This window comes from Pongo pygmaeus, chromosome 12 (genome assembly GCF_028885625.2).
Source record: "Pongo pygmaeus isolate AG05252 chromosome 12, NHGRI_mPonPyg2-v2.0_pri, whole genome shotgun sequence".
NCBI lineage: Eukaryota > Metazoa > Chordata > Mammalia > Primates > Hominidae > Pongo > Pongo pygmaeus.
The window spans coordinates 82281076-82308422 of record NC_072385.2 but is presented as its reverse complement, the minus strand read 5'-3'; the positions used below and the strand labels follow the sequence as shown (position 1 = coordinate 82308422).

At 35.1% G+C, this 27347-nt stretch overlaps 1 long non-coding RNA gene across 1 annotated transcript in view; it reads left to right on the top strand.

Annotated features, from left to right (window-relative positions):
- The window catches only part of LOC129030077 (uncharacterized), a 1381814-nt gene that overhangs the window by 276065 nt on the left and 1078402 nt on the right, over positions 1 to 27347 (top strand). Inside the window, exon 3 of the long non-coding RNA XR_008500551.1 lies at positions 13561 to 13661. This is a non-coding gene — a long non-coding RNA (uncharacterized LOC129030077). The remainder of the gene's footprint in view (positions 1 to 13560; positions 13662 to 27347) is intronic.

Sequence of the window (27347 nt, the reverse complement as noted above, 5' to 3'; positions counted from 1 at the left end):
CTGCCTGAGCCTCCCAAAGTGCTGGGATTACAAGAGTGAGCCACAAGACCTGGCCCAAGACTTTTTTTACATTGAAAAAAATAATAAAGTACTATGTCAAAGAAGTGCAAACCAAAATTTAAAAAATAATTTTAAAAACAATGATAATAAAAATCAGTACATTCTAGAATCTATAAGATCATATTTTTAAAAGACATTATAGAAAAATTTATAGCAGCAATTACTTAGATCGATGAAAATATAAAATGAAAGAAAATGTTAATCATTTCAATGAAATATTGAAAGATTACATTGAAAGAAAATGAAAGTAATGATGTAATAAAGATAAAAGCAATGAGCAAGGATGAAAAGTCATGGAACTAGTGAAAAATTTAAAAAGTGAATTCTTTATAAAAAGATCAAAATATGTACATTATTATTTAATCCAATTAATTAAAAAGGGAGAAAACATAACTATAAGAGAACATGACAAGGGAAAAAAAACTATTGGGACAGTTGATTTAGAAAAAATATGACTACTTTTTACAGTTAGAGTGTACTAAAAATAAGTCCTACAGACGTGCATGTGGTATTTGTCTGATAATATCAATACCTAAAAAGCAAGTTCCAAATGTGACTACTTTGCACAAATATACAACTACATCAAAAAATACAATATGAAATGGATAATTTTGAAGGAAAAGTAGTTTTCCAGTATTGACCCAAAAGAAAAATAAATTTAAACAATTTCAATTAAAAAATTGAAAATTTATCACATAATTATCTTAACAATGAGTGCGAAGTCCCAGAGTCCAAAGGCCTGAGAACCAGGAGCACAGAAGTTTGAGGAAAAGATGCATGTCCCAGTTCAAGAAGAGAGAGATAATTTTCCCTTCTTTTATGTTTTATCATTTCCAAAACATTCTCACAGACAAACCTAGAAATAATGTTTTACCGGCTATCTGGGAATCTCTTAACCTAGTCAAGTTGACGTATAAAATTAACCATCACAACAGGCTATACCAATCAGCTACTCAAGGCATGGCAGATAATACTGGGTTCAAATTGCCCTAATTCATTTTACTCATAAGACAGAAGTTTTACAAGAAAAACAACTTGAGAAGGCCAAGGGCTGCTTCCCCATACAGTGCCCCCTTGTAGATTGGTGGTGTCACTTTGGCCCTACCGCCAACTCAAGAGCAGTGACATGCAGGTTTTCCCCGGGGGAAGGCAGATCATAAGAGCAGAGAGCTCCACAGCTCACAGTTCTCACTAGGGGGACCGATTTTATCAAACGTGGAGTAGATTTAGTCTAAGGGCACTGTGGAAAACAATGGAAAATTTAATGGTAAGCAATTAAGAAGGGGCTGGTATTTCCACTGGGCAGCAAATGAAACCACAGGGTCACTAGAGGTTTAACAGAGAGAATCAGGAAAAGAGACAGATAAACAATCTTCCTGGGGTCAGAACAAGGCTCAAAAACTATGCTCAAACAGCACTCTTTTAGAGAGATCAAATTTAATTTGATCAGACTGTGGAGTAAGTAATGACATTTATTTTCAAAAATTATAGAGCAATCAGCTAGCATTAGTGGAGGCTAACAACTGAGAGAACTTTTCCCTAGCCAACCTCCCTTACAAGAAATTGTAAAAGGAATTAATTCTTCAGGGTGAAAGCAAGTAACAGAAAGTAAAAGGATAGAAAAAAGGAAACTCTGTAATAGCCAACATAAGAGAACTGGGGTGGATATTTTATTAGACAAATGGATTTTAACAACAACAAAAAACAGAAATAAGGGAGGACATTTTTAAATGAAAAAGGGTTAATCCAAAAGAAAGGTACAATAATTATAACTATATATGCACCTAAAAAGAAGCAAAATTCTTCTAAATTCATGAAGCAAAAATTGGCAGAATTGAAGGGAACAATAGAAAACCAAAAATAATAGCTTAAAACATCAAAATTGCATTTTCAATAATGGATAGAACAACGAGGCAGGAGATCAACAAGAACACAGAAGCCCGGAACAACCCTATAAACAAGTAGATCTAACAAACCTCTGTAGAACACATCACCAAACAGCAACAGAATATACATTCCTCTCAAGTGTCCATGGAACATTCTCCAGAATATGAGAGGCCAAAAGAAACGTCAATAAATGAAAAAGAATTGAAATCACATAAAGCATGTTCTTTGAACACAATGGAATGAAATAATAATTAATAAAAATACATTTGGAAAATTTAAAAAAATGAGGATTTACCAATACACTTCTAAATAAACAATGGGTCAAAGACAAAATCACGAAGAGAATTAGAATATACTTTCAGAAGAATTAATGAAATGAAATAAAAACAAAACATAACAAAACTTACAGGGCATAGCAAAAGGAGTGATTAGATGAAACTTTAAAGTGGTAAATGTCTATATAAAAAAAGTTAAGAACATCTCAAATCAATGACCTGACCTTCTACCATAAGACACTGAAAAAAAGAAGAGAAAACTAAACCTAAAGGTAGCAAAAGGAAGGAAATAATGCTACTGTTAATAATACATATGATAGTAAAATTAAGGAATTATAGAAATATATATAAATAGAAAAATCAATGCAACAAAAAAAGATTCATTAAAAAGATAAAATAAATTGACAAACTATTAGCTAATCTGACCAGAAAGTAACAGAAAATATTCAAAATGACAAAATCAAAAACAGAAGGGGAAAAATTACCAACCTTATAGAAATAAAAAGGATTATAAAAGAATGCTATGAACAGCAAGGGATATGTCAACAGATTAATTAGATGAAATTGAGAAATTTCTTAAAATGTGCAAACTACGAAAACTGATTCAAGAAGAAAAAAAATCTGAATAGGTCTATAATAAGCAAAACAGTTGAACTGGTAATTTAAAACTTCCCTCTAACAGTGCAGACACACAAAGCTCCTTTAAAGAGTAATTAATACCGATTTTTTATAAACATGTCCCAAAAATAGAAGAAAAAGGAATACTGCCCAATTCTTTCTATAAAGCCAGTACCACCCTCATATTAAAGCCAGTCAAATACATTACAATAAAATAAAACTTTAAACCAATATAATTTATGAATATAGATGCAAAAAACTCAACAAAATCCTAAGGGATGAATCCAGCAACATATAAAAATGATTATGCTCCATGACTGAGTACAGTGTATCACAGGATGTCAAGAGCGGTTAATTTCTGAAAATCAATTAATGTAATACACAATATTAACAGAAAAATAACAAAAACATAACCATCTCAGTTGACACATAAGAAGTACCTGTACAATCCAATACCCTTTCATATTTAAAATATTCAAAAAACCAGGAATAGAAGGAAACTTCTTTAACCTGATAAATGGCATATATAAAAAACTCACACCTGGCCGGGCGCAGTGGCTCACGCCTGTAATCCCAGCACTTCGGGAGACGGAGGCGGGTGGATCACCTGAGGTCAGGAGTTCGAGACCAGCCTGACCAACATGGAGAAACCCCGTCTCTACTAAAAATACAAAAAAACCCTCACTGGGCGTGGTGGCGCACGCCTGTAATCCCAGCTACTCTGGAGACTGAAGCATGAGAATTGCTTAAACTTGGAAGTCAAAGGTTGCGGTGAGCTGAGATTGCACCATTGCACTCCAGCCTGGGCAACAAGAGCGAAACTCCATCTCAAAAAAAACGAAAAACAAAAACAAACAAACAAAAACCTCACACCTAAAATCATACTTATTGATGAAATACTAAACTATTTCTCCCTAAAATCAGGAAGAAGACAAGGATGTCTGCTTTTACCGATTCCTTTCAAAATTGTGGTAGAGGTTTTAGACAAGGCAATTTGGCAAGAAAAACAAAGAAAACTCTTACAAATTGGAAAGGAAAAAGTAAAACTATCCCTATTTATAGATGATCTTATTTTGTGTACATCAAAAATCTTAATGAATCCAGCAAAATACAGTTAGAACTAAAAAATGTGTGCTGTGATATGAGAAGACATACAATCTGCCATTATATAAGTGAATCTCATTCATTCACCTTTTATAAGTATTGATATGAACAGAGATTATTTCTTCAATATTATGTTGTGTGTTCTATTAAGAATATCACCTTTTGTGTGTTTATTTTTCCACTTCTGTTCTGTACTAACATGTTGAAATATGCTGTTTCCCACTCCTTTCTCTACCCTAATTTTCATGCCTGTGCTGGGTTGAAAGCAATGCATTATATTTCTTTTGTATTTCTATGTTAACTGAAGCAGTGAATTATTACATTTCATCATACACATCCAAGTTGACATGCAAAACTTATTTGAGTAACTATGAAAGGGGTGTGGAGAAGAGAGTAGGAATTGAGCTACAGGTGAAGGGGAAAAATAATAATGATACAAAATGAATGAGAGGAGCATGGTCCAGATGAATGGCTATGGATGGTCATGACCTGTTCAGTGTGATTAACTCCTCTGTATGCACTTGAGGTGCTCAAAATAAAATTATTCAGAATGTATCTCTTCCTAAATATGAGATTTTAGCTATTTGAATTAACTTTCAAAGAATGCATTTCATTAACATTAGCTAGTTTAATTTTATCTTTTTAAAAACCATTATTTTCTCATATTTGTCCATTTCTGTTTTGTTTTCATACTGTGTGTTTTGGACTTTGAGTTCGCTCTGATTTTCCTAACGTGTATGCAAAATGTTGGCAAGCTCATAAAGTCTTTATAAGTTTGAAAGTGTCTTTATTTTGCCCTCTCTTGAATGAGAGTTCACCTCAGTAAAAGCTCCAGATTGTCAGTTAATCTCACTCTGCACTGAGAAGGTATTCCATTCTCTGGCGTCCGTTGTTGTTTTCCAGAAGTCTGTGTCAATCTAATTGTTGCTCATTTGTAGGTAATCTCTTTTGTGTCTGTTAGCTTTTAAGATGTCTTCAACCTTTTCTATTCTGCAGTTTCACTACAAAGTGTCTAGTTACAGATTTGAGTTTATCTATCCTGCTCCCTGCACAGAGTGTACTTTTGATCTGAGGTTCATTGTCTTCCTTCAGTTGTGGAAAATTAAGAGCTATTATCTTTTCAAATATTGGTTTCTTTCATTCTTTTTCCTCCTTTCTTATCCTGAGAGAATTTTTGGAATGGTATTGACTGGCTTCAAATTCTGTCTGCTTATTAACTCTTTCACAACCAGAAGATAGATTTATGTAAAGTTATGTAAACTTTCTGTGCATTGGTTGCATCATCGACAAAGTAGGGGAAATGCCCATCTTACCAGAGGATTAAATATCTATCAATATATAAGTACTTAGATGTAAATATATATGTATGCATATACATGTGTGTACACACCCAGACACATATATGTATATATATAAAATATACTTATTGTTTCTGAAACCATGTCCCTTTACTACTCCTTTCCATTTCTATTTCTGTGTCTTTTACTATCTCTTCAGTCCTGTCCTGTTTAGAGTTTATCTTATCTTTCAGTCATTTCAATTATATCCTCTTTCATTTGCAAGATTCTAATCATTTTGTGTCTGTTGTTTCATTCCTGCTTGTTTTTGTTTTGTAATTTCTTATTTTTTTAAGTGGAAGATTTGTTCGTGCATTTTATATTTTGCAGACTCTCATGTTTTTGGATTGGAAGATGAATTCCATCCTCTATTTCTGTGTTCACCCTGCCCTACAGAGCAGGTTTTTATAACCTCTAATTAGCCCTAGGAACTCCCAGGTCTAAGTTAGATTGATGATATTTCTGGGTTTTGCTCCGTAACAATAGTCTGGGATATCGCAGACACAGTCATTGAGTCAGTGAGCCATTTGGTTCATTTTCTAGCCACTAAGTAGGGTCCTTTTCCCGCCTACCACTCTCCGTCTACAACTTTGAATATGACAGAGCAAAATAAGTCAGTCAACAGACTTTTTTTTAGTTTGTATATTTTAATTTTTTTTAAAATATATTTTTTGACTTTTTTTCTAGTGTTTCTCTCTTACCATGCTTGTCTTCAAGAGGTAGGTCTACTTCTGGTTCTGTGATTAGAAATGAATATTACCCCATGGAGCTTATCTTCTTCTGGTCAACACTGTGTGATTCCAGATACAGAGCCCAACATGCCCGCAGCATCATATCTAGTCTCTGCTTTGTGTTTTGGTATAGTTTTGGTACAAAACAACCAAATATTTGTTTTTGACCCCAATATTTTCTTTATCTTTTCCCTTTTTATGTATTATTTGTCATTACTATACTTTTGAAGGTGGGTGTGGGGTAGAAGGATAGCAGTAGAAATTCACATGCCATCTTGACTAGAATTCTTCTATCCCCCCCTTTTTGATGCTTATTATTTTGTGTAGTTTCCTATTTGGGGGCACTAATATTCTACTTCCATTATTTGTTTAGTAATAAAATACACTGAATATAAACAGCATGCTATTTGAAAAACAACTGAAAAACAGACCGTTTAGTCCAGAAAAAATAGGCTTGGAATGGAGGGTCCTGAAAAACAGTGTTCAGATATTTGAAAGGGTGTCAAGTGCAAAGGGATTTGTTTAATTCAATTGTGTTGAAATCGAGAACTGCAGTTTGACTAAATGAGGGAAAACAATTTGGATGGTCTACACTACGGAAAGATGCAATGACAGCCTGCAGACACAGTGACTCTCAACCATAAAGTTTTTACTCATAGACTGGGTGGCCATTCAGTAGCTTTTACTGTGGGTTTAAATATGGAATATGTAGGTGGATTTGAGTACATGAATTGCAATCCCTTCCCACAACTGAGATTTGACTTTAATTTATTGGAAAAAGGAACAGAAAATTCCGAAGCTATCTTTTATAAGGAAGTAGCCATAAGATTGAGGTTTCTGCCTTCTCTTAAGAACAAATGGATAATATCTTGGGCATTTTGTCAATTAAAGCTATTAATTTCAGTTAGCTTGGTATATAATAAGATAATTGCCTCATGCTTACATGCATAGCTTTGCTTTTGTAGATCACGGTTATTTACATTAAGGCTTAGTTTATTTATTCACTTAGCAAATTCCTACGTAGCACTTACTCTGTTCCAGGGACTGTTCTAAGTGCTTCACAAATATTACCTCGTTTAATCTTCAAAAATTCATGTGAGGTAGGTACTAATACAGTCCCCATGTTACAGATGTAAAAACCTGGGGCATAGAGAAGTTAAGTAACATGACTGAGATTAGAGCAATAGTAATCACAGTGCAAGGATTCAGGGAGTCAGGAACCCAAATCATTGGGCTTAATTATGACACTACTCAACCATAAAATCATTCAACGCATCACAAGTAGTATAAAGTTCCTTAGCAACTATGCGCTTTCTGTTGGTGCATACTGAAAATGTTATTTACATATTACATTTGGAAATAATTTCTTTTATATATTAATACACAGGAGTTGTATTGGCCCAGAATACATTCTTTATATAAGATATATGACTGTACGAACGAAAAAGGAAAATAGGAATGTCACAATAGACTATCAAGCTAAAATTTAATTATTTATTGACATCTTTAAATTCATTGGTGATGTACTTTTCCAAATGGGTTTTGAGTGGTGAGAGCAGAAATTAATTGTTTAATGCATGTTTTCCCTTCAAAGGAGTGTTAAAGTAATCATGGGAACATATAAGTTTCATTAACAGACACCAGGGTGATAAATCACATTATTAGGAAACCTCAGCTGGCATTAACATTGCATCCATGACTTGTCTAACAGCAGCCATATTTGTGGAACAATTTGTATGTAAATTTTGAGAAATAATTTGATGTTGAGGTTATCTAAGGAGGCTATTTTGTATGTATGATTTATGATCAATTCTGAGCATGGTGTTTATCATATAGACACAAGAAATAAATTGAAAAACCAATGCAAACCATAAAAATAGAAGAAAAGTACCCAAAGAGTTTTGTATTGACACATGTTCCCAGAAAATTGTGTGTCTATTCATATTATCTCAAATTGCTGATATGTGCATAAAATCATGTCGCAGAATTTTTACCGTGACTAATAAAGTATGCTACAGGTTTACTTCTGTTCATAGGAAAGTGTTACAGGAAAGGGGTCCCAATCCAGACCCCAAGAGAGGGTTATTGGATCTCACAGAAGAAAGAATTCAGGGCAAGTCCATAGAATAAAGTGAAAGTAAGTTTATTAGGAAAGTAAAGGAATAAAAGAATGGCTACTCCATAGACCAAGCAGCCCTGAGAGGTGCTGGTTGCCTATTTTTATGGTTATTTCTTGATTATATGCTAAAAAAAAAAGGGGTGGATTATTCATGCCTCCCCTTTTTAGACCATATAGGGTAACTTCCTGATGTTGCCATGGTATTTGTAAATTGTCATGGCGTTGGTGGGAGTGTAGCAGTGAGGACGACCAGAGGACACTCTTGTTGCCATCTTGGTTTTGGTGGGTTTTGGCTGACCTCTTTACTGCCACCTGTTTTATCAGCAAGGTCTTTCTGAGCTGTATTTTGTGCCAACCTCCTATCTCATCCTGTGACTTAGAATGCCTAACCATCTGGGAATGCAGCCCAGTAGGTCTCAGGCCCATTTTGCCCATTCCTATTCAAGTTAGAGTTGCTCTGGTTCAAATGCCTCTGACAAAAGGACTTCCTAATCTTCACATTCATCCTTACCAGTTTAATTTTAAATGAAGATGTACTATAGAATAATTGAGTTGCTGCTTCTAGCTCTCTCGCTGATCTTTTCTTAAAGTCACAGAAATCTTTTAGGACCCATGGTAAACTCTACCAACAATAAAAAAAAAAAAATCCATTAACCACATTCATAACAGTACAAATATTTCTGAACTTACATATTTTTGAGTACCTCTTGCATGTAGGCTTTAGGATATATTATCCTTCAAACTACCTCTTTAGTTTCTTTCTTAATCCCACAGTGACAGTCCTTAGGAAGAAAACAATATAAGAGTATTTAAAGTTAAAAATGATTTTAAAACTTTATAAGTAAAATTAAAATAAACAACACTAAAATGATTTATTTCTATTCAAAAGAACTTGGCTAGCACACTGTGTTTAGTGATTGTTAATTGCATATTCCTTTAAAGAACCTTTTTGTGACTAAAGAACAACGAAATCACCTTTATTTTGGGCTAGAAGGCTCATTAATGAATGCAGCTCCTAAAGAATCAGATAGGCCTAATCCAGTTGAGATTTTATCTGCTTCTTGGCTTGGTGGGGGTTTAATTTGCAAACTTTATAGTTCAGAGTCTATAAAAATTAGCTGTCAATCATAAGACATTATTTGGTTTTACAGAATGGATATTACTTCCTTGACAGTCAAGTTCATCTATTTTTTTTTTCCTCCTCTCTGAGTTCCACTGTAGCACATGATTTCTTTTTGCTTAACATCTCTGTCATCTAATTGTGGTTGAGATTTCCCCCGGGATTGGTTATGAATGAAGGCAGACAATTGCAGCAGATTGCCATCTTAAATAACAATAGAACCCCTGGCTCACAGATGTTCTGTACACTCCTGGTAAAAGAAGAATTCTAGTGGGAAAGTGGGAGTACAGGTTTGGATGGGAAGAAAATAATCAGGGACTTTCTTATTAGGCTAACCATGGACATTAGCCTAGTACATTCAGAGATTACTAACAAACGATGCCATACCTAACACACTGTCCTGATGTCATAAGATGAATCAGCAATCTCCTTTAAAGTAGTTTAATAAAAGGGATTTTATGAAAAAGGAATAGTGAAAATGCTTTCCCATGGCAAAGCTCTTGTATATTGTATTTCTTCTCATGGATGATTTGATTCAAAGAAAGGACACTGTAAAATGTTTATGAAAAGACTAGTAGCAATACTGATGACTAGCATTTTACTGAACATTTACCATACAGTAAATATTGTGCTAAGTTCTGTATATTTATTAACTGTGAAGTAGGTATCGGAAAACTTAAATTGCAAGCTGTGCTCTTCCATTTACTTGTTAATGACATCAGTATTCTCATCTGGTAAAACGGAGATAAAACCTGCTCTACAGACTTCAGTGCTTCAACAAGGTTCAAACATATATTGCATGTAAAAAATAAAAAAATTTAAAAAACCTCACACACAGTAAATGTTAACACACATATTGGGACTCAGAAAATGATGCTCCAAAGTATGTACTTTGGCATGCTGAGTACTTTCAACCAAAGGACATTGGAAGGCCTCAGAAGCAGCCTCAGGACTAGGGTCTCTCTGACCTTCTCCTTCCTGCCTGTCGTTGGCCCCTCATTCTTTCTAGAAGCAAGTCGTAGTAACCAGAATGCTTCTTCCCCAAGGTGGATCATAGAAACTAGGACCTGTTTCCCGCAAAGCCAGCTGTAAAAATCTAGAAATATTACTTTTACCTTCCTCTGCCTTTCTGTGTAGGAGTTGAGAATAAGTTCTTGGACTCACCTTGTCTGATTGTAGGTCATAAGGCTCATTCCAGCGGTGTCCTGCTCTCTGTACATGTGAGGAAAGAATGCTACACAGAGAGGCCAAGAAGAATCTGAACACACAGGCCTTGTTGGGTTTTCCCACTCAATTACCATTAGGTTATATTCTTGTCCAATCGCATTTCTACACAGCTGCCCATTCTTCATCGAACACAAACATAAAAATAGACAGTTTTTCCGTGAATCTTTGAGGTCTTCTTTCTAAACTCTCCATGTCATGTAAAAGTTTGATTAAAGAGCTATGTTTTTATCTTGCTAACCTGTCTTTGGTTATAAAAGTCTTGGCTGTGACCCTTATGATGAGGAGGAAAAGTATTATATCCTTTCTGTTCCTACAAATGCTACCAATAAAGAGAAGGATGATTGTCATTTTTATATTCCAATTATGTCTCCAGCAATTTTTGAATAATTTCCAAAGAAAAAAAAAACTCCATGTCTCAAATATTACCCTCCAAGCAATCCTCTGCAAAGCTGACAAAAAAAAAAAAAGGAAAAAAAAATTCTAAGAGCATTTGCTCATAATTTCAAACTTCCCTTCTTCCATGACATTCTGTGATGGTCAGAAAGAGTTCTCTAGTCTCCAAGGGACCTGCAACCATATCTTTGTATAATAAAAGATGCTTTGTTTTGGCCGTGTTCTAAAGTTTGTTATTATTTATAGAAGTTTTCATGAGTGCCATTTTTGACAGAGGTTGTTGTATTCACAATTGATAATGGATAGAGGGATGGACATGATTGTTTTAGAAATTTGGCTTAGTCAAAAAACAGACACATATAAAGAAGATTCTTTATATTTATTTGCCCAGGATTTTACACGTACACACGTGCACACACATACACATTTTAAATCAAGTTTATTCACCACCTATCTCTAGCTTCCTGGAGTAATTCAACTATTACAGAAAAAGACTCTAAAAATGTTCTTTCCTTTTGGCTCTGAAATATATTGATATAATTCAATTGCATCTACCCAGGCATTCTTCAGTTCAATAGCCTCCTGAATTTGTTGTTATTGTTGCTCTGAAAGTTAATGGGGTGCCGAGTGAACAAAATATATGTGTAGCAGTGAGGGTTTCTAGAAAGAGGGATTCTACTTTTCCAAATACGTATGTAGGAGGTTTTAGTATTTGTGTTATTTTTGAGTTCTTATAGTGGTTTAGTGGAGTGATTTAAAATAAGGTCAGCCCAGAGTAGTTTCCGCAACATAAAGGATAGTTTTGTTGAAGACCAAGCTTATCCCCTGCTTCTTTTACTGCTACCCAATACAGTAGTCCTATTTCTTAAGAGTTCACATTTCCTTCTTTTACAATGTTAGAGGAAGCATATTTTTGGGGTGTTCTGTCAATATACCAGTGGTGAACAAAATCTAAACTTAAATATGGGAGTAATATTTCCAGTGAAACTGCAAAAGGAGTCAACAGCCAATTGAGTTGCAATTAGAATTTTATCTTCCACCATTTCCCTAAATAAGTTTGTTGACAAGAATTCAAATTTTCATTGTCAATATCTCTAGACAACCAAAAATAAACTTAGTCATGGAACTCTTTGTCTTTCAATCTGAAATGCATTTAGTCTGATTACATATTCATAGTCTTAGAAACTTTTCTGTTATTATTCTCTGGTTATTTGAGAAATCATTGAGTAAGGTATTGCCAAAGAATTTTTGTTGGGGCAAAGGAGAAAAATAAAATAACTTTCTGTTGTGACTTTCCGTTGTGTATAGTCAATCACTTAATTACTTTTTACCACTGCCACATATAAAACCTATTGTGATAAAGCTATTTGGGTTAGAAAATGGTAATGGCATAAACTGAAGTCTTCTAAAGGTTTCTCTCTATAGTTCAAGAATCAAAATGTGAACATATCCGTGACCAAGATGGCCTCAGCTTGGCTAAATTTAGACAGATTTCTTCCTGACTAAAGGCCCCAGGCCTCCCTTTCCTCAGAGCATCTGAGCATTTACTTTAGAAAAATTGCAGTCCTAAATTGTCTCTCCGTCGTTTTGAGATGTAAATCTTCTTCTAGCTTCTTGCCAGTTTTACAACACGGGAATATGTTTCTAGAGGACCTGGGATCCATCATTTGAAATGTATTGATTAAGAGGAAAGGCAGAGCCCTGTCTCCCAGTCTATGTGAGAAGGTAGGAGCCTAACTTTGATAAACATCAATTAGCAAACAGATTAGGCCACAGAAGGCCTCATCTCACTAACCAACTTCCCTGCTAACTTTCTCCAGTACTTTGCAACTGCCTCATCCCAGTGCTTAAAAGTTCTCCTGCTTTTTGTTTCAGCGAAGTTGAGTTCAATCTCTTTCCCTTATTTTTATAGTCTTGAATAAAGTCTTCCTTGACTGTTTCTCTTGTCCAATGCATTTTTTTAATTTCACAATGCAATAAACACTTTTAGAATGTTTAGTGGATATTTCTCACTTGCAGCCACACAATCTCTGAACGCCTTCTATTTGAGAAAATTTCAAGGAAGACAGACAGGGTTTTACCTTCCACAGTGAAAACTGAAGAGAGGGACATATTTGTTGTTGTCTAGGTAGGTCTTTGGTAGCTCTATGTGAGCTTCTGACCTAACCTCACCTTGGGCTACTCCTTGCTGGGGCTTTGAATCTGGAGTGGCTTATGTAAATAAGCAGGGGCCAGTCTGGAAACCATTCTAGGAGCAGTAGCAGATGCAGTGAAAGGAAAGACTGTAACTTGTCTGGAGGCAGCAGTGTCACCAGTGACCCTGTGACCATGGTTGTTTCCTTAACTTTACTGTGGTCTTGAATGGCAACAGAACTTTGGCAGTTATTCTGGGTGTCAACTTTCCACCAATTTTTGCATTTTGACTCTTCAACTTTCCACCATTTTTTTTTTTCAATTTGGCATCCCTTTCAAATAGTTTTCATCCTCTTTGAATAATCCAATGTTGGTTTATTTTGTTTGTAACCAAAATCATAACTAATAGAGATGACCAAAGTATTAAATACCATAATGGCTATGGGAGGTGTAGTGGACCTGTCACTAGACTTGGGATTGGAAAGCCTTATTTATAATTCTTGCTTTGCAGTTCTCAGTTATATGTGACATGGATCATTAGCTTTTTGACTCTCAGTGGCTTCTCCAAAACTAATCACACAAGGCAGGATTTCATCTATCCCTAATATTCTCAGAAGGTTAATCAGTGGCATGATGACAGAAAAAGTGCTACAAACGGTAGGAAATGGGGAAAATCATTGTGAATTGAAATATCTGAGAAAGGATTTGCAATTCCAGCTTTTCTAGCATATATGTAGTTTTTTTTAATTAGATGCACATTCAAGATCTTTCTGGCTACATACAGAAAATTTGAAAAATAAAAGAGAAATATTATTAATAGATGCTTTAAAATATATCAGGAGGTAAAAGGAGAAACTACAATTTAGAGCAGTTGCCCTGGCAATGGCAGTGCAAGCTACATCCATTGTTCCAAGTATTAATCAATCAACTTGTTATTGAAAGCTTGCCACTAGAAAGATGTTATGTAATGGGTGAGGCAGAAGATATGCAGTACTCTCCCTGCCCTTAAAACATAAATACATGATGACAAAAGCTATGAGTCAAATTTCTCCCTATTTATCAATATATAGCTCTACCACGCATGCCCTGTGGCCCTAAACAGAAGGAGCCTGATTCTTATCCTGCTTTTACATATACCTTGATACAAAGATAAAACCTAAAACGATGGCTTTAGGTTACCTCGTGTAGGGTAATAACTCAGGGCATGAGTCTGGCATTCACAGAAATGAATTCAAGTCTTTATCTCATTAATGTATTAGCTTTTGGCTCTGATTAAGCCACTTAACTTCATGAAACTTGTTTCCTCCCTACCTATAAGAAATGCTAATAATTCTTAATGCCTATTATTGTCATATATATATCAAATGAAATAATGCATATAATGCATTTAGCAAAGTGTTTGGTGTTCAATGACTGTTCCTTGAATGGTTCATAATTATTCTTTTACATTATATATACATTTAAAAATCATTTCTATGACTCATTAGGTAGCATAAGCTGGGAGTGTCATAAAGCTAGAAATAAGCACCCAAAGGCCTGTGGGAAAATTGGAAGGCAGCAAATCCTGCTTAAAAGTCGACAGATACAGATTGTGTGAGGAGGCAGGTGGCAAGAGGTAGTGAAGGATAAGAGGAAAATTTCTGATTCTGAAATTCATATGTTTTTTAGAATTCCTCCCCCCAACCCTAAGTATGAGTTCAAGGAAAGAGAAAATTTACAACTAAGTCTACACACACTGTTACCTAGGAAACCAAGCCATGTAGCATATGCAACAAACACCAGTAAAAATAAGCCTGAAGTATGTTTTCTAAACCTGGAAGAAGAGCTACAGGGTTTAGACTCATGACGTCTCTCTTATGTACTTGAAAGTAAAACAAAAATGTGCCATCTGACCTTGGCCTTAAGAATAATTATAGATGGCTACAAAGTTGTGAAACTTGTTGATGTCACCTTAATACAAAAAAATCCAAGAAATTTCAAAATCGTCTCTTTTCTTAGGTAAGTAAAACTGAGAACTGGAAAGCTGTAGGAAGACTAGCCAAGGTCCCCTGGTCTCATGCTCTTGCTCTGTCTTCTCTGCCTTCTCTGTACAGCTATTCCTTCTCTCCATAGACTGGCTTTTTCCATTTTTCCACATATAAAGCAGCTCCTCTCCACCTTCACTTCTCAGGTTTGCATCCACCTAAGTCCAAACAAACAGTCCTGACTGAATTACAGTCTTTCTCTTTCTCACTTCTAAATTTCTGGGAAGGAATTTCCAACTAGCCCAGGGCAGTTGTGTCCCCTTGATCATCTATGGCCGGGGAGCAGGACCCTGTTGGATAGCCCTGGTAGTACTCTATTTTATTTTCCTGGAGCATAGGAATAGTGGGCATGTTGAGTGAATCTGTTATCAGAAGAAAGAGTATTATTAGGAGAGGGCAGGAACTTCAAATGATTCAGACTTCTTGTAATTTGAGTAGAATGATTGTGCTTTTAATCATGTCAGACTATCAGGAATAATTTAATAAGTGGTCAAATGCCAATACTTTTTGACATGCAATCATTTTAAATTTAGTTGGGAAGATTATGGTTGTAAATCATGGGTCTTCACAATTGAAAGAAAAATAAGCATGTAAGAGAAAAATGATTCTCAAAACAAACTTATCAGAAGATAATAAAGGCCTTCACTATCCTTTGCCTACATTATGCTTACAATCAGTATGTTAGCTTGAACCTTCTGCTGATTCACAGCACCCTAAAATAGAAAATGAGATATTTAACGTAATTTTGTCCCTATTTTAGGGCTTTTAGGCAGGCAAAGTTGAGTGATGATAATTCACTCAAAAAATTTCGTGGAAATTCTCTCTGGGAGATGAATATAAAGACAAATTCCCTCAAGCCTATGAAGATCAATTAAAAGTGGAAGGAAATTGGGATAAATTTCATCACGTGTTCATTTTTCATTAGGCTACAAAACCATAAGAAAAAGTAAAAACTTGATTTTGCGACAGAACTGTTTCCTTTCTAAAAAAGTAATTTTTATTCAGGAAGGCTTTGTCACGATCAGTTCAGCTAAAATGCCAGTATTATACATGTTAAGTACAACCCATACGAAGTTTGGCAAACATTTGCATTACATGTGTTGTATTTAGTTAGGACAGCAATTAAAATAGGAAGTAAATAAACTGTATATACATATCTCTCTGTGCATAAATACAAGAGGGTTTATTACCCATTCTGGGAAGAGGGTTGTAGGAGACATTAACATAAAAAATTAGAAAAGCATTGAAGATTATTTCAAAGAACATTTATGTTTCCTTGAAATGATTTCTTAATGGGATTTTCAGAACTCTCTGATGCTGAAGATGATCTAAGGCCCAAGATAGAAATATAATCACAGTGCTACACTACACGCATAGGCGTTTGCTTACAAAGCGGAAAGTGGAATGTCTGTTCAGCGCTGTCCCTAGTAGGAGAATAATAAGATTTCTATGAAAGGCCCATTCAAATTTCAGCCACCACGCACAGTTTCTTTTCATCACTTATTGATTGGTATTGTAAGATCCTCAGTTCTTTATAATGTGTAAAGGACTAGAGAATGAGAATTGTAGTTAGTATCATTTCCACTTACACTTACCAAGTGGATCTAATGGACATTAAAGATTGAACACACTGTAATAACATATTTCCTCATTGTTTAATCATTAATCATACTTGACAGAACTTTGTACATGTTGTAGGGTCAAAATTAAATTTTAATGATAGGAACATTCTATAAAGATCCAATAGTATCTTAAATAATACTTAACTAAGCACAGGAGAGCAGTACTTACAAAAGGAAATACTAAATGTTATGCTGTACTGGCTTCACACCATGTTTTTAATCTTCTTGATCTTTGTTAACTACACAATTCTAATTTAGAATAAATGAGCAGATAGTTCATTTTGGCAAGAAGGCAACAGCAGGAGCTATAAAAGGTTTCTGAAATTCCCAGGCAATAATTATTTTACTATACTTGTATCTGCAGAAGGGATTTGCACTAAGTTCTAATTGGAACTTGAACCTCCAACTACCTTAAGCTTTGAGGTACATGATGAAATTTTTTTGAGAAATTTCATAAACCAATAATTTTGTATTAATGCACATTTGTAAATAGTGTAAACTTAGTGTTTTATAAGAATAACAGAAGTGGCTGGAAAATAGGAGTTTGCCAGTAGTTAATAAAAAATAGTTGGGCCGGGCGCAGTGGCTCATGCCTGTAATCCCAGCACTTTGGGAGGCCGAGGCGGCCAGATCACGAGGTCAGGAGATCAAGACCATCCTGGCTAACCCGGTGAAACCCCGTCCCCACTAAAAATACAAAAAATTAGCCGAGCGTAGTGGCAGCCTCCTGTAGTCCCAGCTACTCAGGAGGCTGAGGCAGGAGAATGGCATGAACCCGGGAGGCGGAGCTTGCAGTGAGACGAGATCGCGCCACTGCACTCCAGCCTGGGTGACAGAGGGAGACTCTGTCTCAAAAAAAAAAAAAAAAGAAAAAAGAAAAAAAAGTTAAAACATACTTTATTTAAAAGAGGATTCAAACCGAATCAAGTAATACAGATATGGATAATTTATTTTGAAAAATTCCGCTGACCGTAATCCAGTACTGTGCATTACATTTCACTGAATAGTTTCCTATCCACTGAAGGTCAGGACTGGGCTATACCAGTGGAGTATCTGGGTGTTTACTTGGTGTTTATTAGTGTTCACTAATACCTTTCAACATTCAGCTGTAGCATTTATTGCTTAGCATTTTCTAACATAAAAAGTGAAACCATGTTGGCATAAAAATGTAACCATACTTAACAGACAACACAAAATTAAAAATTTGAAATAAATTGTATTTTAGTTGACATCAATGTATTCATGTAAGTACACAGTGAATATATTATGGGAGATTTTAATAACCTTGAGAAGACTGATCTTTCCATACAATGGCCAGGCACTATGGAATCTTTGACTGCCGTACTGATTAGGATTTAGTCAACTCAGGATCCTGCAGGAGTTCTCAACTTGGAGTGCACGAAATCACAGTTCAGTTGAAAGAATTTAAGGAGTTCATGAACTTGCGGAGTAAAGTTTTTACATCATTATTTTCTATATATTGCTCATTCACTGTGTAAACGCTATGTATCAAGTACATAGGAAAAAATAAAGTTATGATGATTGTGGGGTTTACCTGATAGGATTTGGGGATGCCTATGCAAATATTTAAATCCCTTATCACAATGTTTGTCACATAATGAAAATTCTTCAAGTGGAACCTGTGTTTATTATTTATAGTAACGGTAAGCCTAAACTGGAAACGTTTTTGCAATTGACACAATCAAAACATATTCCGAGTACTCCAATAGGCACCAGTTTTCTAACATGAATTAAAGGATGAAAATACCAATCAGTGCATTAAGAAGGGAAACAATATTAAGAGTACAGGGCTGGGTGCAGTGGCACACACCTGTAATGCCAGCACTTTGGGAGAATGAGCTGGAAGGATAGCTTGAGGCCAGGAGTTTGAGACTAGTTGGACAACACAGAGCGAGTCTGTCACCACAAAAAATACAAAAATAACATTAGCTGGGCAGGGTGGCATGCACCTGTGGTCCCAAGCTGCTTCTCTTAAAGAAGAAAAGAAAAGCATATTTACCTTACAGTTCAGGGAAGAGGACCACTACCTTCTTTTAGAAATGATTACCATCATCACTGAGATAATTTAATCTGTGTTATACCATGGCTTCTTCCACTTGCTCAGACAGTCACATCCATGGTTGTAAGATCATTCCTAGAGAAAGTTAAGGCTACAGTTGTGTTAGGATTCACCTGTGATGCTGTGGAAACATAGACTATAAATGGAGCTATAGCCATAGTTACAGAAAATTTTATAGACCACTTTTTATCTTTTATCTGAACAAGTGGTTATTGCCAACCAATCAACTGCCTTAGATTAAAACCAGATTTTAGCTGGAATATTATCAGAGACATTACCACATACACTTGAAATATATAAATAGGAAGAATATCAAATCTTAGTCTTAGACTGTCTTGATCTTTCCGCTTTCTCACTCCCAGGGGAAAAATATCAGGACTTCCTATCTTTTTGGGTACTTGCAATAAAACCAAGAACACATTTTTAAGTAATTGTGGCTTTATTTTTGACATTTAACAAATAAAGATTAGAGTAAGATAATATTTCTTTATCTAGCAGCAAAATTTGTCTCTGTTTCTCTCTCTTTCTCTTTTACTTCTATCTGAAAAACTATCCATTTAAGTTTTGACACTTTTAAAAGGCTTATTGATGAATTTTCTGATTACCCAGATCTGGAACTGCAGTTGGGATAGGAGTGATTGGTTATATAAAAGAAGTCGCATTCTAAACACAGGGATTACAAATAGGAGAGAAATTGTTTTTTAAAATACATAAATAAATAAACCAGTGGTAAGGCCATAATAATGGAAAATGAAAAATAATTAAGCTAATCAATAGATGTCCACTACTTAATTTATGTGACTAGTTGTTTAATTTAAATGTTAAAGTATTTTGTTGATTCCAATGAAAAGATACAATAACTTTTAATACATTTGCTAAAATATTGAAATTAAGAAGCTAATGAAGTCACCACTTGTTTGAGCTTTAGGCTGTGGCCACATACGTCAAGGAAATTATAAGGAGATCATTTCTTGTTCCTATTTCTCAATGTTAAATTCCTAAATGGGCCACCTTGTGTCCCTTGTGGCAGGAGTGAGAAAGTAGTGACGATTTATTTCTGGTTCATATTTAGAGTACTGATCTCCTGAATGGTGGTCTCCTCCTGGACCTTCTATTTTGGCTATATCTTGAATTTTTGTCTGTTGCCTTCTGTTGCTTTCAGGTTATTTAACCTGATTCAGCAAATGCTTTCAATAGTAAATATGCTTTTATGTCCTGCTTATCTATGTGGATTTATATCTTTGTTTGGTTATAGCCTCAGTATACCTTATTTCTTAGTTCATTGATACATTTGAAATGAAAAATATTTAAAATATTTTTCCCAGGAATTTTAGTTGTTTTCAAAGAAAGAGAGTCGGCCTGGTGTGGTGGCTGATACCTGCAATCCCAGCACTTTGGGAAGCCGAGGCAGATGGATCACCTGACGTCAGGAGTTCAAGACCAGCCTGGCCAATATGATGAAACCCCGTCTCTACTAAAAATACAAAAATTAGCCGGGTATGGTGGCATGCCCCTGTAATTCCAGCTACTTGGGAGGCTGAGACAGGAGAAGCGCTTGAACCTCGGAGGTGGAGGTTGCAGTAAGCCGAGATCATGCTGTTGCACTCCAGCCTGGGCAACAAGAGCGAAACTCCGACTTAAAAAAAAAAATGAAAGAAAGAAAGAAAGAGAGTCTACCTTTTTACATAGTTCATCATATTACTAGAAAGTGAAGTCTGGAAGTCAATTTTTAACTTTGGTTTGTTGACCATGGCAACAATTCTTTTTTTTTTGCACATGTTTCTTATGTTTTAGAAAAATTATCATTGACTGTTGTAGAAACAGTTACATAGACACTCAGAGATTGAAGGAAGAGAGATAAATTAGGTAATAAATTCAATTGTCTAAGTAAGAGATATTGAGAGTATAAACTAAACCTGGGTTAGATGAAATGAAGAGGGAACAAATACTACAGAATCAAACACTTTCGAGTACAGAGATACAGGTGCATCAACCCCAAGAAACTAAACACTTTATCTTGAATCCACATTTCTGGAAAATATCAAGTAGTAGTTAGGCTATACTAAATTTAGCAGGAGGGCTTTTTGGAAGTAAATTATGTGTTGAATTGAATCATGATAAGTGTGAGCTGTTTCAAAGGTCTTTTCTTACTACAGTGGCATAGACTATTTAGTTCAATTACAGAATCAGAATTAACCTTACCAGGTGTCTTAGCAGATACAAAGCCTTGGATCTCAACTAGTGGCAAAACTGTGGAGACTGGATGCCAATGGAATTACTCACTAGTGCCACCAAGATAAGAAATTGTGTAATTTACCAAGTAAATATTGATTAGAGATGTTTTTTAAAAATAATAATTTTTTGAAGACATTTAAAGATGCTCCTCAAAGCAAAGTGCACCAGCTATCAGATGAAGGTCTCTCTTACAATTGTGTCCATCAAAATGGGAAATAACAAGTAAAAAATCTAGTTAATATCTGTTCCAAAATTTATTCCCTGGGAAAGTCTTCCTAGTGACTTCAGGATTTATTAATCTAACCAGGTTTAATTCTTCTACAGATTTATTTCTGCACTACACAGTTAGTGTATTCTTCTAAAATAAGTTGTTTTCTCACCACAAACGTTACAAATTGATCTCTTTGGAGAGGCAGAGTAATGGGAAGAGTGGTAACTTTGGAGACATTCAGACTGTGACACATTTGCTGGGTTTGAATCCAGCTCCATCAAGTCCTAGTGGAAAGACATTTCTCAAATGTCTCATTTCCTCTGGGCCTCAGTTGCCTAATATATTAGGGAAAAATGTTCTCACTTTGGGGGATTTTAAAAATTTGAGATAAAGTAAATCAACAAGTACAGTGGCTGATGTGGAGAGTCTTGTAGGATGGCACTATGTCTGAAAATAAAATAATGGAAGTTATACAATTTCCTGAAGTAACAGTTTTTTAAATCTGTTATTTGAGAGAATTAAACAATCAGATTTAAAGCTTAATTTACTTCAAAGTCTGTTTCTATGATGCTCCTGAATCCAGTTCATATATACAATAATGCTAGATGTAAATAAATGACTGAATAAAAACATATTGACTATTAGTTTTTAAAATACAAACAGCTGAATTTAACTTTCTTAAATTAAATTTTGAACTTTGATATTTTAAGTTCCTTTTCTTTATGTGTACTGTGGATTTTTAAAGTTCTGCATACAAACTGATTTTTCATAAAATTTTTCCTTCTATGTATGTGTAAACAGAAAAAAATCTGCTGTGGATAAGGAAAATCTTTTCTATTTTAAAAATTTTATCACATTGCTATGACAACCTAAATTTTAAAATTACAAAATATAGGATGGAGAGTGTTTTTCTTCCATCTTTATTACCCATAAAGAGAGAGCTATTGGAGCTTATAAGATAAAAGGAAAGGGAAAGAGAAAAAGAGACAGTGAAGAAGAGGAGGAAAAGCTTAGTCAGGCAGTGATAAGTGTGTGAATGTATATCATAATGACACGGTATAGAATGACGCATAGATTGAAGATATCCTGGAATATGTAGAAGGAAGTAGCAGAAGAAGCAGAAAATGTCACTGTTTGCGCTGGTCTGTGGAGAAATTAGAAGGAAAAGTTTTATGTTGAACAGGAAGATAATGTTTTTCCCAAAGCCATGAAAAAGCAGTTATTGAATTCCTACTTTTTGCACTATGCTAGGCATTGCATGTTGCACAATTGGATAAAAGTCCTTGATCTTAAGAAGCTCAAATTTAAGATATATGGGAAGGAGAGAACTAAGGAGAAATGGAGAATGAAAAGAGAACGGGAAAAATGGAGGAAAAGATGAATAGGTGAATCAAGGGAAGAAGTAAAGATCATAAAATTAAGGGAGGATGTGCAAGAGAAAATGGAGAAACATGTGTTTTCCATGGAGTAACATTCAATCAGGACTAGAGGAAGCAATGAGGTAATATTAGTATAAATATATTGAGGAAAATCTTCTCAATTATTAAATTAAATAGGTTTTTTTTTCTGCCTCTTTCCCAGTAAACTACTCTTCTATATAGAAAAAACAAAAATCCAATGAAGTAAGACAGTCTACTTTATGCCAAAGGGAACTAAGTCAGGCTTTGTCTCTCTTCCTTTGCAGGTTTTACTTGGTAGAGTTTATTATGTCATGCTAACATTCATAATAAAATGTGATAATGCTACTGGACAAGTATTATGTACATAAAACAAGCCTATTTTAATAGGTTACAGTTAATAACTGTAATACAGTAGTTGAAATCATAGGCCAGAATTTATGTTTCTATGGTAAGAGAACTCATCATAAATAGCATTAGTTCTGCCAATTTTCTGCATAATTTTCTATCATATCTTTTAAATAATCCAAGAATATTTTCTGGTGGAGAAACAAAATGAATACCTTAACAGTAGAGATCTTTGATCCATGGAAACTGTATGGTATAATGAGAAGTATGAAGTCCTTGAAATCTAAGTCAAATCCTGACATGACTCCATTCAGCTGAAGTCATGTGTGATCTTGGGAATGTTACTTCACATCTCTGAGAGTCATTTCTCCATTTGTTAAAAGTAAATGATAATATCTGCCTCGTAAGACCCTTGTAGGGTTTCTAAATTATGCAATTTGCAAAAATCCCTAGCATATGATAAGCTTTCAATATGTGTTACACATTTTACTGTTACTCTTTGTCTCCATCCAAGCCTATGAATCATTAAATTTCTAATCTATTTCTTCATTTGAATAAGAAAAGAATGTAAAGCAGATTGTTCCCCTGCAATTTAAAATATATCACTCACATCACTTGGTACTCACAACAAAATGACAGTTCTTCACCCTGCCTAATGACCTATGTGATCTGATATCCACCTACTTTACCAAACCTGCCATCTACTACTGTCCCATGCACTGTCTTACAGCCTCTCTGGGTGTCTTTCTGCATTTCAAATTTATCAACTTCCTTTTCTCCTAGGCTTGTGCCCTTGTTTCTCCCTTCCTCTAAAATGCTCTTCCTTTAGTCCTCTCCGTGGCTGGATAGTTCACAAAATTTAGATCTCAACTCAAATTTCATATCCTTAGTGATGCCTTTTTTGCCTGTGCAAATACAATGACTTTCTAGTTCGTTCTGACCCACCAACTTGTTGGTTGCATTCATGGTGCTCATCATAATCTATAATCATGTGATTTTTTACTGGTTGATATTCTGCTGTCATTACTCATTAATAATATATTAAAAGGTGAAAGACAAAAGGCAGGCCTGTGCCAACAGCTATACAATTTCTCAAACTAAGGGATCCACAGCACACTTCAGATTTTTCTAACCACAGAATGGGAAGCAATTTGATCAAGAAAAATTCTACTCCTTTGTTTTTAAGATACTAAAAGTCTAAAAGGTGAATGAGCCAAAAGGAAGGAAAAAGGTTTCCCAAGCAGGAGAAGCATTTGCAAAAACTTTCTATGGAGACAAGAGAGATGAGAGAGACTATGAGGAATATGAGAAATTACAGAATTTAGCTTAGATGAAGGATGTTAGTGGAGAGGAGACATAGTATGAGTTGATATTGGAGAATAAGCTGAGGGAAATGAGAGTCATGGGGTTACCTGTGAGCATCGAATAATAGATGTTAAAATAACTTCAGATAAGATAAAAATGATTTAAGTGTAAGGCATTCATTCGTTTTAGAAGCAAAGAGAAGCAAAGAGAGGTGCAAATAACATTGGTTCCAGCAAAGTCCACTGAGATTATGGGTTTGACTCCGCTGGAAACAAGTGATTTTGAGTAAGTCACTTAAGGATTGCAGACACATGTATAAGGAATAAGCAACTGAATAGGTGATTTTTAAAGTTTATATTCTGCTTTAAAACTCTGGACATATACAATACAGTCTAGCACTTGCCCATCATTCTTTCTTGCAAAAACTTTCAAATAAATGGCAATGAATATTTTGTCTTTTGTCTAATCTTAACCATGCTTGCAGGTTTTCACTTCCTGTATCTCATTAATGTTTATCAACTGGTTACTCCTTTTATTATAAAGTAGCACCTTCTTATGTATGGCTTGTATGAAGACAATGATAAAATTTCTATGCCTAGTATATAACCTCATATTTGTTTTATGATTCTTTATGTTAATATTTGAACCTTCCCTAAGTTCTAAACTCATATAGTAGTCTAGAAACCCTGTCCATATGTATAGCATTTAGATTTCTGTTTCAAAAATATAAATGCATGTTTACTAAAGTGAAAAGAAACTGATGAACAAAGTAGAACAGAAATTGTGATTGAGGTCACATCAACAATTCCAACAAATCAACAAAGGCATTACAGGGAATGAACTTAGTTCCTTCCTAATAGCATTTCAGCTGGTTTCCATATTGCTCTTTTTTTCTGTTATTATGCGGTTAATGCAATCTAATTCAGTAATGTCTTCTGAATGATTAAGCCATTTATGATTGAACCTGATGAAGGAAATGAGAAAAGCCTCTTAAACATCTAAATAGGATAATTTGTATTAACTGCTGTAAATCACAATCAGAATGCTATTGAAGTCAACGTTTTACTCAGGTACAAATATTTCTAGAATTGAGACATGTTCATCGATATTTGTTATGAAACTTAGAAAAGAAATTAGGACTCTTGACATTATAACTATTTTTATAGTTTGCAGAGTTTTCTCTCTGAATATTTTGTGGCGCTATTAGTGCTCCCTCTTCACGAACGCAAGTGAAAACATTAGGCTAAGCAGTGAACAATTCTCCCCATATATCAAGGGGAGAAAAATAGACATTATAGAGAGATAGGATCTGATATACAATGTTTTGCAGAATAATTCATGTTATGAAGTGTGTAGGAAGGTACATCAATCTGCAAATTAGTTTGAATTTATCTTTTTAAAATTTACCACTTTTTAAAAATATATTTGTCATCATTTTTAATGTTAATGAACATTTTCCCTCATATACATTTAACAAATATTAATATATTTGAATAATAAACATGAATTAATTATTCTAGAAGGTTTACTTCTGTTAAAATAATCCCTGAATGTGCTTTCACAACTCTCACACTTTTAAATAATTTGTACATGGTCAAAGATGAGCACTGTACTGATTTTTAAAAAATTTAGAATGAGAATCTGTGTCGTAACCTATGCAAACGGGGACACGACTCCAGGCTTTGGTTCCAGGCTCAGTTGATGCCAGGCAAGCTTAATGCATATCTGCCACTGCACTTTGATGAGTAGAATACTCACCATTGTGGGTTGTACAATAACAAGGCTGCATTGTGTTGTGATAAGGTGATATTATAGAATGTTTGGGGCTTTTTATTTAGATGCTTTACATGGTTTTTTTTTTTTTTTTTGTGAGACAGAGTCTCGCTCTGTTGCCCAGGCTGGAGTGCAGTGGCATGATCTTGTCTCACTGCAAGCTCTGCCTCCCGGGTTTAAGCAATTCTCCTGCCTCAGCCTCCCAAGTAGCTGGGATTACAGGCGCGTGCCACCATGCCCAGATAATTTTTGTATTTTTCGTAGAGACTAGGTTTCACCATGCTGGCCATGGTGGTCTCAAACCCCTGACCTCGTGATTCTCCTGCCTCAGCCTCCCACAGTGCTGGGATTACAAGCCTGTGTCACCACGCCTGGTCTTAGAAGCTTCTTATCTAAATATGTATTACCTACAAATATTTATATAAATATTATTTTTAAAGTTTAAATATATGTGCAATGAATTACTTTAAAAGAGGATATTTCACCAAGGTAAATAAAATAATTTTCCTTGAACAAGATTTAAAAAATAATATGAGGGGGTAAGGTCAGTTAAGATTTGTATAAAGTGACACTACCAAGACCTGTTAATTCTTCAACAAGTGCTGATAGAACATAATCTGTAGAAAATGAAAGAACACAATAAATCCCATATTTCTGCACAGTCTCTCAAAGCAAGCATGTGTTCTCTGTAGATTTTATGCAGCTCTGCCCTTAGACCTAGGCAAGCAGGACTTCTGTCTTGGATCCTGTGCCTCTGGGGGCTTCATGTTTCAGAATACCTTCTTTGAAGTATTCTAAATTCCTTCCCTTCAGTGTCTGGGATAGGGCCAGGCTAGTGGTACTTTCCGGATAGGGTACCTCATATTTGGACTAGGAGCCACATGGACCCTGGGGAGCTCTTCAACCCTTTGTCCCGTGTGTAAAGTTGGCCAGCTACCCTGGGAGCTCTGGGACACATTCATGCCTCTGGGGCTGTCCAAAGACCTTGCAGTCAGATCTCAATTGTAGTACAGTACCACTTTGACGGGACCATGTTAAGACTGAGTCACCAGTATGATTCTGACAAGGTTAACTTATGTGGCTCAAACTGTATATGTAGACAAAAAGTTCTTGTCCAGGGTCTTGAATACTCTAGGGGCAACCCTGATTACATGCCATTAAAGCATAACTGTCCTGTTGATAAAAATTATACAATCTTCAATGTGATTTATGCTACACATTTGAACAATAGATCTATGATACCTGGCAAAGTACAATGTCATTTTGAAGCAAACACAGTGAACATAAAAATAAATCTCTTGGTTTCTTTCATCAAAAATAAAACAAGCTAATGTTTTGAAACATTATG